This window comes from Lactuca sativa, chromosome 4, assembly GCF_002870075.4.
Source record: "Lactuca sativa cultivar Salinas chromosome 4, Lsat_Salinas_v11, whole genome shotgun sequence".
In the NCBI taxonomy this organism is placed as follows: domain Eukaryota; kingdom Viridiplantae; phylum Streptophyta; class Magnoliopsida; order Asterales; family Asteraceae; genus Lactuca; species Lactuca sativa.
In genome coordinates this window covers 210,085,342-210,102,748 of record NC_056626.2, presented here as the reverse complement: position 1 = coordinate 210,102,748, position 17,407 = coordinate 210,085,342, and the positions used below count along the sequence as shown (strand labels likewise).

General features: G+C 37.3%; 1 non-coding gene across 1 annotated transcript; it reads right to left on the bottom strand.

The window, feature by feature from the left end:
- Positions 1-1,268: 1,268 nt before the first annotated feature.
- On the bottom strand, positions 1,269-1,375 carry LOC111902460 (small nucleolar RNA R71). The gene has a single exon (XR_002853800.1). It is a non-coding gene; the product is annotated as a small nucleolar RNA R71 (small nucleolar RNA).
- Between the last annotated feature and the right edge of the window lie 16,032 nt (positions 1,376-17,407).

Sequence of the window (17,407 nt, the reverse complement as noted above, 5' to 3'; positions counted from 1 at the left end):
AACAAATCCTAACCCTAAGTTCAACTATAAGAGAAAAATTAAACTTAATAATTAAGAATCATTAACTTAGATTGAAGTATTAGGTAAGCAAAAACGAAAGTGGAGTGTTGTCGGCCAAAATCGGAGCAAAGGGGGGACCAGATTTGTTGTTTCACTTCAGGAAGAATAAACAAAAGGGGGTCAAACTGGTTCTTTATCCTTTAATTTGTGGTTCCGTGTTTTTCAAAACTCCCGTCGTGTGTCCTTAAGGAGTCACGTCGTGAGTCCTGTCTGAGCTTAATGTTGGGCCATGCATTCCTCATCAAAAATGGATTAGTCTTGGGCCAATTAGTTTAATAGAAAATGAGATGATACTCATCAATGGTATATTATCCGGTTTATTCAGAATTCACGTCGTGAGTCTTTAAGGATTCACGTCGCGAATCCTGTATGAAATTTTTTTATTAAGTCAAGTTTGTCTATTAACTAAATTCTTAATTATCACCACTTCACTTTTAGGGACCCCACACTCAGTGTTTAATTATGAATAAAGAGAATTGTATGATAAGTAAGAAAAGAAAAAAATGCCAAAACTAAAAAGAAATGAAAAAAAATTGCAAACCAAACTCGGGTTGCCTCCCAAGAAGCGCTTCTTTTTCTTGGAGTCATGAGCCGGACTCCTTGCCTCCTACATTGAGTCATCCGAAGATACTGAGATCAAATACCCATCCAAGCCGAGTGCGAGTGTGATACTATAATTACTCTTGTTCTTGTTCTTGTTCTTGTTCAATAGCCGAGTACGAAACTATAATTAATTGCCACTTAGATGAAATACCCGTCCAAGCCGAGTCTGAGTACGATATTGAGCCTGAATTTGAATTACATACTTGTTAGCCCGAGAACGAGATGGAAAACATTGATGAGATGGCCATGGGGAATAGAAGAAGCACATTCGAGATGAGGTGGGGCCGAGTTTAGTACATCCTACAATTCCTGCCAATGCCACGTTCGAGTTGAAGGGACATATCCTTAATGCACTTAAGGATATCCCATTTTACGGGAAAGATCACGAGGATGCTTTCAAACACTTAGACGAGGTGAACGATATTTTGGATTATTTTAATACTCCCAATATTCCAAGGGAGACAGCTTTGCTAAGGATGCTACCAGTCACTTTCAAGGGAGCAACAAAAGACTGGTTAAAGGCACTCCCACCTAGTACGATCACCACATGGGCCCCGTTGCGTGAGAGATTCCTAGATCAGTTTTGTCCAACCTCCAAAATCTCTAAACTCAAGAAGGCAATTGCCAACTTTGAGCAAAATCCGGGGGAGTCATTATACGAGGCCTGGGAACGCTACAAGGGGTTGTTAAGGAATTGTACTCAACATAACCTCAATATTTTTAGCAGGAGATGTCAATATTCTATGATAGGGTGAATGTCATGACTAGACAACTCCTTGATTCGCAAGGACCATTAATGAAGAAGAACCCAAATCAGGCCAAGGAGCTGATTGAAAAATTTTCAAGGCACTCTCGTGAGTATCACAACCCAGGGCATGATGGAATAAAAGGCGGTGGGGGTACACAAACTGAAGAGATGGATGTTGTGACGGCAATGCTTAGCACTATGGATAGAAGATTGACTCAAATGGACCAATCAATTCATGCAATTCGAGTTGGTTGCAAGAGATGTATTGGCCCACACTTGACAAAGGATTACAATATGGATGAATATGGGAACAAGAACGCTCAAGTATGTTACTCAAGTGGGGACATGTATGAAGAAGATTGGAGAAAACAAAAGAAGGAGTGGCTGCCTTACGAAGAATACAAGAAGCAAAAAGAAGAGAAATTTAGGAAAACCGGTCGGGGCTTCTACCAAAGAGAACAACCACCATTTGAGAAGAAATCAGAATTAGAGACCATGTTGATGGAATTCATGGAAGCTTCAGAAAAAAGACACGATGCTATTCTGCAATGGAAGAACAAAGAAGTATAATGAAGAATCATCATGCAATGATGATAGATCAGCAAGCATTAATAAAGAATCAGCAAGCCTCCATCAATAATCTTGAAGTACAACTTGGTTGACATACCACTTTGGTTAATGAGAAGATGTTCCCGAAAAATCCTAAAAACAAAACCCAATCTCATGTGATGGCCATAGGTATTGAAGAATAGGCAATTTCTGAGTTCCTAGAAGCCTTAGAAGTGGAGCCACAACAACCCGATCAAAAGCAAAAGAAGCCAAAGCTCGAAAATGAAAAGGCTGCTGGAACACCCGGTTCACGACGTGAGCCCGCTACGCTCACGTCGTGGGCTCAGTTTGAACAGAAAAATTTTGTATTTGTTCCAGCTTATGAACCACCTTTTCCATTCTCGTCTAGAGCTAATCTCAGTCCACTGGAGAGAGAACATTTGGAGTTTATCAAGCAATTGAAGGGTATTCCTATTAAAACTCCTTTTATTGATTCACTTGGAAAAGTTCCAGAATATGCTAAGTTCTTACAAGATTTATTAGACACTCGTTAGCAATTAAAGGAGAATTCTAAAGTGATCCTAAGTGAGCAAAGCTCAAAAGCCGTGTTGGGGGAAATAACTAAGAAGATGGGGGATCCTGGAGGCCTCACTCTTCAATGTGAGTTTGGGAACAACATGAAGGTTTACGCTTTAGCCGATTCTGGGGCTACCATAAATTTGACGCCTTATTCATTTTATCAGAAGTTGGATATTCAGAAGTTGAAGGCTACAAGGATGACTATTCACATGGCGAACCTTTCAGTGACACAGCCCCGGGGAATTGTGGAACATATTTTAGTAAAAATTGGGAAATTTGTTTTTTCCATTAGACTTTGTGGTATTGGATATGAAAGAAGATCCCAATGTATTGATTATTCTTGGTCGCCCGCTACTAAACACTGATGGAGCTCTTGTTGATATTCGGGAGTCTAAGCTCACCTTGAGGGTTGGTAATGAAAAGGAAATTTTTGGGATAGAAGATGTCTTTCAAGGGAATCATGCTCAAGAAGAGGTTTTCAACATTGATGAAGACAATGAACTTGAAGAATTAGAGAAGCTCATGGAAGAAGAAATCACAACAATTCAACAAGTTAAAAGAACAAAACCAAGAGCATCTATTCCATGTTTAGTTGAAGTCATTGCCTACACGAGTCCAACTTCTTGGATGAGCAAGGAAGATGATCACATGACAAGTGATGAAGAGGAGGTTACTTCAGAAGTAACAAATCTAGTGGTGAAAGAAGAGAAGAATGCTATGGAGTGTAAGGAAGAGACTAAAGGGACCAAACGCAAGCTTGATGAAGACAAGGTCAAAGCTAAAAAGGAAAATTCGAAAAAGGCGTACAAAAGACGAGTTCAAGCTTACCAGAGGCGTTTCAAGGAACAAAAGATCCTAGTGGTGGATTCTTCGGATGACTCAACGTAGGAGGCAAGGAGTCCCGCTCATGACTCCAAGAAAAAGAAGCGTTTCTCAGGAGGCAACCCGAGTTTGGTTTGCAACTTTTTTTCTTTTCTTTTTAGTTGTTGCATTTTATTCTTAGAAACATAGATCATATCATCCAATTCGCTTTATTCATAATTAAACACTGAGTGTGCGGTTCCTAAAAATGAATTGGTGATAATTAAGAATTTAGTTAATAGACAAACTTGACCTAATAAAAAAATTTCATACAGGATTCACGACGTGTATCCTTAAAGACTCATGACGTGAATTCTGAATAAACCGGATAATATACGATTAATGAGTATCAGCCCATTTTCTATTAAACTAATTGGCCCAAGAGTAATACATTTTTGATGAGGAATGCATGGCCCAACATTAAGCCTAAACAAGACTCAGGACATGAGTTTTGAAAAACACGGGACCACAGATTAGAGGATAAAGAACCAGTTTGACCCCCTTTTGTTTATTCTTCACGAAGTGAAACAACAAATCTGGTCCCCCCTTTGTTCCGATTTTGGCTGACAACACTCCACTTTCGTTTTTGCTTACCTAAGACTTCAATATAAGGTAATGATTCTTAATTATTAAGTTTAATTTTTCTCTTATAGTTGAACTTAGGGTTAGGGCTTGTTAGTTAGATGAAATTTCGAATTTATTTCTTAAAATTCCCGTAATAGCCTTGGAATATTGATACTTTGTGCTTGGGATTAGTATAGGAGTAAACCCCACTAATATTGTGACCTGATTTGCCTCCTGATTTTAGCAATTTTGGTTGCTGAGTTACGAACTCACAACGTGAATACTAGGACTAGACAACTTCAGTATTTTTTTTTTAATTTCTAATATGTTGGGGTTGTTTCTTTTGGATATGTTTGTTGTTGTTTTTGCAGAAATGTCTCCCAGAAGAGAGATTCCAACTGGAGTAGCGGGTTTACATCCATTTTACAACTTTCCAACAACTACACCCTATGATATCTATACGCGATGGAACAATCGGTTGTGATGGCTTTACAACCGGGAGTTTGCTATTGCCCCCACTATTCAGTGGGCACGGTTGAGGAAGGTTGGGATGGTGGATCGAATGTCCCAATATCTTATTAAGATATTTTTGGGGGATGGATTTTCATTCATGTGCAAGGGGTGGTACCATTTGTTTACCATCCAAGAGCGGGTCTATAAAGAGCTATGTGTCACACCCCGAAAACCAAAGGCGGAAACGTTCTCGGGGTTGACTCCACGTTGAGTATCAAATCCAACGTACATAGTAATCACAGTAAACAACCATTACATTACATATATATGAAAGTTTACATTTGATTCAAAAGTAAATTGTATAAAAGTTATACATATATCATATGAACAAAAGAGACGAGTCTTCAGAGCAATCCGTCTTCACCAAAAGATATCGCCGGGTACCTGTCTAACTTGGACCTGAGAATACAAGCAGTTTAAAAATCAGCATAAAGCTGGTGAGTTCATAAGCGGTTTTGTTTTGTGAAAACATTTCGGTTTCCTTTAGTTTTCTGAAAAGGTTTGATATTCAAGAAAATCCCATATTTTCTTATGTAAAGTAGTTAAGTTATCTTTCGTTACAGTTCTGTTACAGATATAAGTTAACCCCAGGAAAATCCCATATTTTCCTAAATGTAAGATTGATTGAATAACACATAGTATAGTTTAATATACGAAACTATAATTTAGACGAACTGTATATAGAAAGTATTTTGAAAACCTTGGGACTAACATCCCGAACCAGTTTATAGATAATTCGATACAGACCATGGGATCACTATCCCGAAAATAGATATAAGATAATTTGATAAACCATGGGATCACTATCCCGAAGCTAGATATATGGTAGATTCATAAAATCATGGGATTATCATCCCGTATAAGATTTAGCTTCAAAACCATGGGATTACCATCCCGAACAAGATATAGACACAAGATCATGGGATTATCATCCCGAATGAGATATATACATAAAACCATGGAATTACCATCCCGAACGAGATATAGATACAAGACCATGGGATTATCATCCCGAACAAGATATAGATACAAGATCATGGGATTATCATCCTGAACAAGATATAGATTCTAAACAAAATCCTAGCTGTGAATAAGTTTATATTAATACGTATTGTGAGTCGGGTAACCATACTGATATGACAACGAGACCTCCTTGACATTAGTCAGACGTCGAATGATATACAGAATTTGTCACCCCAGGCGTGCCCGCCTAACTGTAGCTAGCAGTTAAGGTGTGGGATTGTCAGTCCCGAATAGATCTATTCACAAATTCCTCGCTCTCCCTCCAGGAGACTCTGGTTACACTTCCGGAGAGGATTTACTTGATCATCCATAAAGGGTAGTGACTATCTCACAAGCTAGTATTAAACTATTCACAGGATTCTCATACGATAACAGACATACAAAGATTTTAAGACATGATACAGTGAAAATAGTTACATACAGGAAACTATCTGGCAATACATTCAAATGATACGGAGATAAACTGAATCAGACATAGTTTATCAAATAATTTTATACAGATATCAGTACATGATATAAAGAGAATTATAGAACCCCAAATTATTCCCATAATAATTTGATTAGTTTGGTTATTTTCTTAACTAAAATCCATTTAGTTGAAATCGATAAATCATTCCTTATGCTCAACATAATACATAAGGAGTAAAAGAGTTTATAAGTTTGCCAGATATTATTTGAAATACTTCAATGTTATAATTCGAAAACAGTTATAGTTTTGCTTGTATTCCCCTCCTGAAAACATTGAAAAACACGGAAAAAGGCGTAGGGGTATGAACTCACCGGACGAGAAATGTGACGATTCGGATGCTAAGAGTTGATCCGGAGCTTGTAAACACACGAGGTTCCTAATTATAATGTAAAGATACACATTTGTATCTAATTAGGACTTAGTTTATTCATATGATAGGGACACTTGCTTCAAGTCGTGAAAACACTCCGATACGAGTGTTTGGAGGGACCCGGGTGGCGTTTAAGGACGTGAATGATGCAAGGGACTTAGGAAATGAGTTGGGACTTCAAAGGAACACCCCCTTTAGGGAGTTTATGGCCACAAGACCCATTCCCCATGAGTTTACGGCCGTAAACTCATGGTGGGGTCAAATATGGGCAAAAATGACTTCAAACACTTAGGGGAATTTTTCTAGGTTTGGTTCAAAGTCTTGGAATGGATTTTTATCATCAAAATGACACATTTTAGGGAGTTTACGGCCTAGCATGGTCTCATGGCCGTAAACTCCTATAAATCCATGAAAAGTTGTGTTTTTGGATCCCAAACTAATCACATGTGATTGCTAAAATTGTACCAAAGCCTTAAATGCATTTGTTTGAAATTTTGAAGGGGTTTTTGGAGTTTACGGCCAATGAGACCCTTCTCATGGCCGTAAACTCTCATAGAGAGTAAATCCTTGTGTTTTAATGCCAAAAACTTGTTTGTATGGACTTCTAAAATTCATTTCAAGGCTTTAGGGGTGGTTTAATGACATTTTGACATGGTTTTATGAGTTTACGGCCAAAGGCTATGTGCTTAGGCCGTAAACTCCTAAATGTGATGCATTTGATGTGTTTAAGGCCTCCAAACCATTTTTAGATGATTCTAGGATTTACCACAAGGTCATTGGTTGAGTTTCAGGGCATTTGGACATGTTTAAAGACACTTAATCTCCCATTTAGAGGAGTTTACGGCCCAAGCACAGGTCTTGGCCGTAAACTCTTGTTTGTCCCCCAAAAATGATGTTTCAAGTGTCCAAATGCAAAGATCTATGTTCTATAATTCATAACTAAGGCATATGAGTGATTTGGAAGGGTTTAAGGGCATGAAAACCCTAGTTTAATGAGTTTACGACCCAAGAATGATCCTTGGCCGTAAACTCCTTCAAACTTCACAAAGTTCATGTTTTATTTGTTTAGAGTCCATATCTTGAAGCCATTTAGCCATATCTAAGTCCCAAACTTGTCAAGGAGGGGTTTAAGGGCTCAAAAACCCACTTAATATGAGTTTACGGCCCATGAATGCTCCATGGCCGTAAACTCATGAATATGGTCACAAATCATGTTTTGAACTCGAAATTGAAGGCTAAGAAGGTTACAATACAAGCTAAGGAATGTACCTTAGAGATTTGAAGCCTTAAATTTGAGTTTTGGACCCTTAAACTTGGATTTAGGAGAGAGGTTAGAGAGAGAGCAGAGAGAGAAGGAAAAAGCATCAAATGGATGCTAGAACACGTTTATATAGGTCTTAAAACTTGTACGCGGTGGAATTCTACCCGATACCGACGTTAAACGCAGCTTTTGGTCGCACCCGATTAAGTTACCGTCACCCGGCGGGGACATTTTTAAAACTTATGAAATAATTATATTCGGGCTAATTACGTGAATTCCTGAGTGATTTAGACACTCATTAAATTAAAATCAACGTATAAGATTATATAATTAACCCAAAGAGAAAACGGAACAAATTTGATAACGGCGAACTTTCGGGTAGAACGGGTTTTGGCGACGAACAATTTCAGGTTGTTACACTATGCGTGGAATTCTTTTCAACAGTGACATTCCATGAGAATGTCCAAGATCCTACTTTCCCGCAAGCTTAGGTTTTTCGTCTAGGAGGGGAATATCGGGAGTGCAGTTTGGTGGAGCTTTCACGAAGAATGGAGTTGTACGAGGCTCATGAGACCATAACTCATGAGTTTTTATTTTTATTTTTGAGGGATGCCACACGTGATTATGCGGATGGGGTTTCAGGACCGAAGTTTTGGAGCAATATCGCGGCCGGTGTGTTCAATTCCGGTGTATCCCTCGAAAGTAACATCAAATCACCGATACATCGCCTTATCACATTTTCTATTCACCACAAACGCCATGCTGATAAGGTTACTAAGGTCAATTTGTTCTTTTTGTTGTGCATTTTACAGTCGGGCGTGTGCTGTAACATTCCGTATTTCTTGGCCCGATACTTGGCGGAGTATGCAACGAGTGCTCGTCCCGGGAGACCCATTTGTGGAGGGCACTTTGTTACGTGCTTGGCCCGATCTTATGGCCTCATTGTTTCTGGCATTACTCGTTCTTTGACATGCATGGAGGGGAACGCGTTTAGTATGAGGTATTTAGAGACAATAAAGGTGGTAAAGAATTATGGGACACATTGGGGGATTCTTGAAGATAATGATGATGGTGATGAGTAGCCGACCGACCAACCTGAACCATAACCGAGGCCGAGGCGTAGAAACATGAGAGGAAGAGGAGAAAGAGGGGAACCAATTCATCCACCCGCATCCATGGTAGGAGCACCTTTTGGGGGTGATATGGCTGGTTATTTTGACCAGTTATCTTTTAGTGTCAACTGGATTAGGGGTACCATGGAGAACGTGGTTTGACACCTTGGGGTTGAGCAACCGCCTCATTTGGGGTATCATTACCGAGTTTTCCCAAGGTGGACAGAGTATCGAGGACATGGAGGCGACAGAGCGGGCACTAGGGGGTGAATGAGGATGATGAGGATGACTGATTGTTTTTTTTAGTTTTGTTTGGTTTGGTTTTATTTTGTTTTTATTTTATTTGGGATTGTAAAACTATTAAGATATTATGTTACTTTTCTCTTCTTGGTAGTTATTTTTTAGAATTGCTAGGAGCGCATACAAAGGATGTCGAGATATGAGTGCATATGCGTTTAGCCAAGAGTGTTTAAAGTCGACAGTCGAGACCCATAATTTAAATTAAGTGTGGGGTGAGAAGAAAGTTAGAGAGAAGAGTTGCAATTGATAGGGTTAGAAGAGTCTTAATCCATTAAGATACGGGGTTGAATATAAGAATTGAAAGAGAGGTTGGAAGAAATATATTTATGAGATTTTAGTTTTCACATCCTGACCACTTTGTTATTCACCTCGTTAGTCGGTATATGGTGACTTTCCAGAACCCGCTTCACATCGAATTCACGTCGTGACTTTGTTATTTTCACAAAAGGAGTCTTATTTTTCCATGTTCATTATGTGGTTCACCACCATTCTTTTTGGGATTATTATGAAGATTATTATTGCTCATTTTCTCTACCATGCAATGTGGCGTATGCTTTCCCACATTGTTCTGTTCATTTTGCACATTTTTCTGCGCCACATTTGTTGAAGATCGAAAACTCGATTCCATATTTTGCTGGTACATTACTTATCTCGCGTATCCAAGATCCAAGTTTCTATTGCTCAAAGTCTGTATTCAAGATGCACATTCTATCCGCACTTTCTGAGATGATCATGCCACTATCCCAGGGGAGTCTGTTCCTTTTTCTCCCTTCTCTTAATGTTTATATTAATTTAAGCATACAATGAGGGCATTGTATCAAATAAGTGTGGGGCTGGGGGTAGAAAAAGTAAATTGCTAGATAATTTAGTAAATTTTAAAATTTTTAATAATTAAATCTAGTAATAATAATTTGAACTATAGTTGTTAGTGTTATATGGGATGATCCGATAAGAGCTCAAATGTTTAGTTGAGCCAATACACGTTATGGTGCCTTTGTGGCCACCCTAATTTTAGTGAAATCATAGAACAAAAACATGACCCTGTTTAATTTAAGGAATGCAAAATGTTTAGCAGCCTGAACCTGAAATGTATCCAGGAAAGATATGTCTTAACCAATAAAGGTTGAAGTTAAGCGCCCCTGCTTAAGCATGTAGGTTTTTGAGTGATATTTATATAAAAAAAGGTGAGTTATACATGTAAAAAAAAGAGAGAAATTACCGAAAAAAATTCTTGAAGAATTTTGGAGCTATCAAAGTATGAAGATCAAAGAACAAAATTCCAAAGAATCAAAAGTTGAAGATACCAAAAATCATAAATGTGGTGAATTCAAAGCAATCAAAGATCAAATATCAAAGAAGTGAAGAATTCCAAGAGCTCCATTGTGGTATCTAAACTTGTAATTTCTAGATTATGTATGCTTGGGCAGCTTAACCAAAAATATCTTGAGGTTAAAAAGCTTTCTGAGGATGGATTCGGAGGGTTGCATAAAATGAGCATTGTTCGGAAGAAGTGGGTAATTTTTTTATGAAGATTGTGACTATTTAAAGTATTGGCGCGGGGGGGGGGGGGGTGATTTAGGAAAAATTTTAGACAAAAATGCATGCATTGAGGTCTTGGTATAATGGCTGAGCTGGAATTGGATTGTTCTATGAAATGCTAGTGATGAAGGTTTAAGTTTAAATAAGTAGATTTGCTTGAGGGCAAGTAAAGCCTAAGTATGGGGTATTTTGATATTCCCTTATTTATACATATTTTTAGGCAATATTGAAGTACATATTTATATATTTTTTGGTCATTTGCATAGAATAATGGTACTTATAAGGTTAAATTATATTTTGCAGCAAAAAAGAAGACATTTTGAAGAAAAGGGACTAAAAGCGTTAAAGAATGATATTTTGGAGGTTGAAGGCTTGAAAGACAAGAAAAACACCCAAAAAAGACGTACTCATGACTTGAACAGATGATGGTTCACGACGTGAGTAGAGAGAGATAGAATGTAAATATCATTGCTCATTACGATGGGGGAGACTTTTGGATTGCTTAGATGGATTCCTGGAGACGAAATTCAGAGGAAAAGACGACTTGTAAGCTGGTTTTAACTCCAAAGAAGAAGAAGTTCATAATTTGGCTTTATAGATTGGTACACTTAAACATGTGTTTGATTATAGTTTTTTTTATTTAGCTGTTAGTATGTCCAGCTAAATCTAGCTGCTCTTGTTAGCTAGATGAAGCTAGAACTCATGGTTTTAATGCATTATACTTGACTTTACTTGTTGGTGATACGCTTGTGTTGATCGATTTTACCTAGCACGCTTCCCACATTACGGAGACTACTGAAAATACGAGAGCATGTTCGGAAAACTGACTCAAAAAGCACCACATCGTGGTAGACCAAACATAACACTTCTTGGTTTTGAAAATTGCAACACCACGTCGTGGTGGTGTTGAAAAGGGAAATTCGAAGGGCGAAAAGAGCTGCAACTTGAACTAAAATGACACCATCTCTTCCATACAGTTGTAGGACACGACCCTTTCACTCTATGACTCAATTAGACCTCGAAAAATGCTCTCAAATCACGCTTCTCTTGACGTTCTCTTATACCTCCACTCTAACGAACTTTCTTGTTCCAAATATACGCTTACTTGACTCTTACATATGACCTGAAACTAGGACAAAGGAAATGGTAATAAAAGTAGGAAAAATATCTAAACAACTAAACCATACAATAAATTTGTAACAAGACATAAAGCAAACAAAAGAAAACCAAAATAAAAGGCTAGTATAGAACAAGACAAAATAAAACCAAAGAAAAGGACAAGAACTCAATCTTCCGCCTCATCACTAGCTCCACCACTAGCACCACTGCCTCCAGCTCCACCTAACTACTCTCGCCAAAATGTCGCCCCACGTTGGCACATGTGGGTACGCAGAAGGAAAATACTCCGGATGAGATACACACATAGAGCTCATTAAATGATCAACACCAGCATATCACCAACAAGTAAAGTCAAGTCTAATGCATTAAAACCATGAGTTCCAGCTTCATCTAGCTAACAGAAGTAGCTAGATTTAGCTGGACATACTAACAACTAAATAAATAAAAACTATAATCAAAGACATGTTTAAGTGTACCAATCTATAAAGCCAAATTATGAAATTCTTCTTCTTTGGTGTTAAAACCAGCTTCCAGGTCTTCTTTTCCTCTGAATTTTGTCTCTAGGAATCCTTCTAAACCAGGCAAAAGTCTCCCCAATCGTAATGGGCAAAGATATTTATATTCTTTTCAAATTCACCGTTCACGTCATGAGAATTTAAAACTCACGTCGTGAACTCGAGGTAATTGTGACCGGTAAGGATTCCTTCACCTGGATGCTTATCTTCTATCACTCTCTACTCACGTCGTGAACCATCATCTGTTCACGTCGTGAGTACGTATTTTTTGGTTGTTTTTCTTGTCTTTCAAGCCTTCATCCTCCAAAGTTTCATTCTTTAAAGCTTTTAGTCCCTTTTCTTCAAAATGTTTTCTTTTTGGCTGCAAAATATAATTTAACCTTATAAGTACCATTATTCTATGCAAATGACCAATATATATATATATAAATGTACTTAAATATTGCATAAAAATATGTATAAATAAGGAAATATCAGAAACCGAAATCAGTTAGTTAGGCTTCTACTCGAAAAACAGTCTGTGGCACAAGCAATAGGTGCTGTATTGGACATGTTCTATCTTAATGCCCAAATCGAGACCCTTCAACCTTTCGGTCTAGACAACCATACTCCAACTATGTTGACCATCAGTCACCAGCATCTAGATCATCATCTACCTCATGGATTCTAGATACAAGATCCAACAGCCATGTCCCACTTAATCCTAATGGTTTTGAAACTTATGAGGCATACTATGGTGACGACCATCTCTGATCATGATTTACGAATCAATCATCAATCGAATTCCACCTTACATGCCTATGCTGATGCGGCGTTTAATTCTCTCAGTGCCTTTTCTGATCCTGATTGGGCAGTTTGCCCTGATGACTGTCGATCCATGGGGGGATTTGCGATATACCTTCGCTCTAATCTAGTTTCCTGGTCAGCACAAAAACAAAAGACTTTCTTGAGGTCCTCCACTGAATTTGAATACAAGGCCTTAGCTGATACAGTAGCTGAGCTTACGTGGATAGAGACTTTACTTGGAGAACTTCATGTTCCCATGCCTATTGTTCCAAACCTCTGGGTGCCCCATACTTGTCTACTCATCTTGTGTTCCACGAGCGAAAAAAATATGTAGAAGTTGATTTTCATTTTGTTAGGGAGAAAGTTGCTCAGGGGTGATTGTCAGTTCAGTTTATCTAAGCACAAGATAAGATAGCCGATGTGTTTACAAAGCCTCTAGCTGCTGAAAATTTTCTCTTCTTGAGGTCCAAGATCAGAGTCGGAAATCGGCATTATCTTGAGGGGGAATATTAGACTAATATTACGTTATAGTTAGAGGGTTAAATGTGTAACATTATATCTTATATATACATCCTGTACATCTTCATTATTAATGTCTCGTTCCCGAGTTTAACAAAAGAAAAAAAGAGAAAAGAAAAGAAAGTCACGAGAGAAAATAAGAGAAAGGAAAGAAAAACAAAATTTGCTTTCGTGTTTCCAAGTTGGAGAGAAGTGGAAGGAAATTGAATTATTTTTTTCTTTCTTTCCAAATCCTCCCAAATCGGAACGAAAGTTAGGAGGGAAAGTGATCCTCTCATTTCCCTCCACTTCCCTCCTTTAATGAAACTCAGGAACACCAATCTCTTTTATTTTCTTCTCATTTCCACCAATTTCATTTCTTTTTTCTCGTTAAGTTGAACTCGGGAATGGGATGTAAGTGTAATCACAATACAATCATCTTCATTATTAGACTAGTATTACGGGGTGTTTGTCTTCGTCTCTCTCTAATAAAACAAGTCTCCACCACCATCGCTGATGTCGACGCCTTTTTCGCTTTCCACCGTCTCTACATAAACATCGACGGCCTGTTGCTTCCTATTTGTTTGTACATAAACATGGGCTACCGATCACAACCACCGATACTTCCTTTTCTACCGCTCACAAGAAGGCGCCAGAATCGTCATATGAGGTCTATAAAACCTATTTAGTCTACATCTTTTGGTTTGTTCCTTGAAAAAGAATCATCAATCCTACTATGCTTTCTGTGTCGTCTTCCTTAAAAGCTTACTCACCGTGTCTCTCTAACCCTAAATCTCGTCATCAGATTAAAATCATCCCAGATTTATCAAAAAAAGGTGCGTTCATCAAGTTTACGGGATTACTGAGATGTGGGTTTTTTATAGATTTTAATAATATTAGGAGTAATTAGGTATCAAATACCTCTTACACACAAATCGTTGTTGACTACTTATGTAAAGCAAAAGAAGAGAACGTACTATAAACCTCAGAAAAATTAGATTAGTTTACTTTTATTTACTTTTTACCTATTCGCATCTGTTCTTCTGGTCTATATCCTAATCCATGAAATCGAACAAACTCAAGGATCGCTACCACCTAATTTAGTCGTCATCCACCACATCACAACTAAACCACAACATTCATCACTAGAAGACTAAGTCTGTATATATCTGTGTATGTGTGGCTGTATGGTCTCTTGCATTTTTCTTTTCATTTTGAAACTAATAGTTTTCATTTTCCTTTTGTTAGGTTGGAGCTACCTTCGTTTGAGAAAAGCTGTGATTATTTGTTTTTGTAATATGTATGTGAACTTCATTTATATTAATTACTTCTTTCTTCTTCATGTATTGATCAAACCAGTCTATATGTGGCTGACTGTTGTGGTCAAGAGTTTGAGAATAAATTTTGCAAATTAAAACAATTAAGTATGTTTATCGGTTGATTTGTTGTCACAGGTTATCATTTATTCATTAACTGCAAGATACGAAACGAATTTATCTACTATAATCGTTATACCAACCTTTAATTTGGATATATATAACTTTACTTTATGTTTTTATTGTTTGATCAAACCCAATATTATTTTGAAATTATATATTTGATTGATCTGTAAATCTTGTTTATAGAGTAATGGATACTCAAGAAAATAAGAAGGCAATATATCGTGCTAAATTGAAAGTACAAAAGCATTCAGAAAAAGAGTCCGATGTTCTGCAAGATATTTAGGCAAAGGATAATTACTAAATTATTCATCATTAGTTATATTTGTATATAAAAACGGGTTGTCTAAAAAAACAATCTATTTTATCATTTAGACACCCTATATAATTTTCGGTGTTTTTATTGTTTGAAATTACATTGTTTTCTTAAAAAGATGATTATAAATAGTTACACATAAGTTGACTTTAGATAAAAATGTTTATGAGATGTCTAAAGGGTATCTTAATAGCGCTTTTAATAAAATCTACTATCATTAATTGGTTTATGATAATTAATGTTTCAAGGTCTTGTATCATTGTGTAATTCTGAATTTGGATATATATATATATATATATATATATATATATATATATATATATATATATATATATATATATATATATATATATATATAATCTTAATGAGGTTCAATACAAAACAATTATTAACAAGCACTACAAGAAACAATGCCTTTAGTGGCGACACAATTACCGGCGACACAACCCATTACCGACAACTCTACGATTTGTCGCCGCTAAAGACTTGTGTCGCCGGTAATTGTGTCGCCGCTAAAGACATCTCCCCCGAATCCGCGTTTACCCTCTATGATAGATTTTAGTTGTTCGATCGAGTATCTAATCCAACAGTTGGGGTCTCTTATCCGCACAAACCTAATACAGACGACAATTGTGTCGTCGCTAAATGTCTAAAATGTCACCGCTAATAGTGATCTAAAAAATGATGCGGTACCCCTCCCTCCAGATAGTCGCTGTTGTTGCTTTGTGCCGCCAGTAAATACCAAATCGCCGCCGGTAAAAGCGTCGCCGCTAAATCCTGTTTCCTGTTTGCTATGCTGCCCCTCTTCCAATTGGTCCTCGATTCTGCTATTGATTCTTGATTCCAACAACTTATCTCCCCACATTGCATGAGATTAGGGGTCAAGGGTGGTATGGGCTTCCTGTGACGTGATTTCTAACTCCATTTCGGGAAGAAAGGTAAGTTTAAGTTCCTATTCAACTGTATTATTTCGTTGCAAGTGGTTTGATACTCGAACATGAGTTATTTCTAGTGATAATTTCACCAATATCGACACACGACGCGAAGCATACAAAGATGATCAACTCATATATGCTTCACAAGCCAAACAAGTGTTCTACATCAGAGAGCCCAAGCATAACCCTTGGTGTGTTGTCGAGCATGTTAACCATCGAAGTCTATGGGATCTACCATCGAACGATGACCGTGTCCAAAATGTTGATAATGGGTCACACGAAAATGTAGAAAATGTCGATGTACTTCAAAATATCTCTTCATCTGATGCTCCACTTTTTATCGATTTTAGCATGTACTTTCAAAACATTCCTAGAGTCATTGTTGATTTAGAAAGTGCAACTAAAGTTCCTCCGCCAACCGGTACAGTCAATGATATTTCTGATTGCGAGACTGATTATGATGAGACCGATTCTGATTATGATACCAAAGAAGACATTGAAGGATATGAGGAAGATTCTGATTAGAATAGTTCTTATGTAATACATATTTGTAATATGAACTTTATTTGGATTTCTTGTTTAAATAGAAATATTTATTCCTATGTAAATGTTTATTTCTATGTAATGTGTATTTGTAATAAAAATTGTATTTGTATATCTTATAATTTTTCATGAAATGATGACAATATGACTTTTGTTTATGTATACCATGGCTGCTGTTATGGGTCGTAGACACGGGGGTGATGGAGCTGAGGACCCACCTCTTCCAGGTGGTAGAGGTGCTGGTCATGACGAGCAGGACAATAAGTCTTATTATGAATTTTTATTTATTATTTTTATTCAGTTATTATAAATTAAATACCGTTTCTAATAATTTTTAATTACATTTGTAGTTGAGCAACCTGCATGAAGGAAAGTTCGAGGCAAAGCAAAAAATATAAAGCTTGAAAAAGCGACCTTACGGAACCAAGGCAAACCGATTAGCATGGAATATGATAGGGATATCACATTTGATCCCGTCGGAGAGCCGAAAGACATGTTTTCCCGAGAAGTTGGAAAAAACAATGTGGCACATGGTCCCTTTTGATAAATGGACTAGGAAAAAAGTTTCCCCTGCAATACAGGACACCGTATTACAACATTTAGCGGTAATTATTTATTTAAATATATTTTATATGGTTAACTATAATTGTTTTTTACTTGGTTAACTTTTTTTTAGACAAATTTTGATTTGGATCAGATGTATCG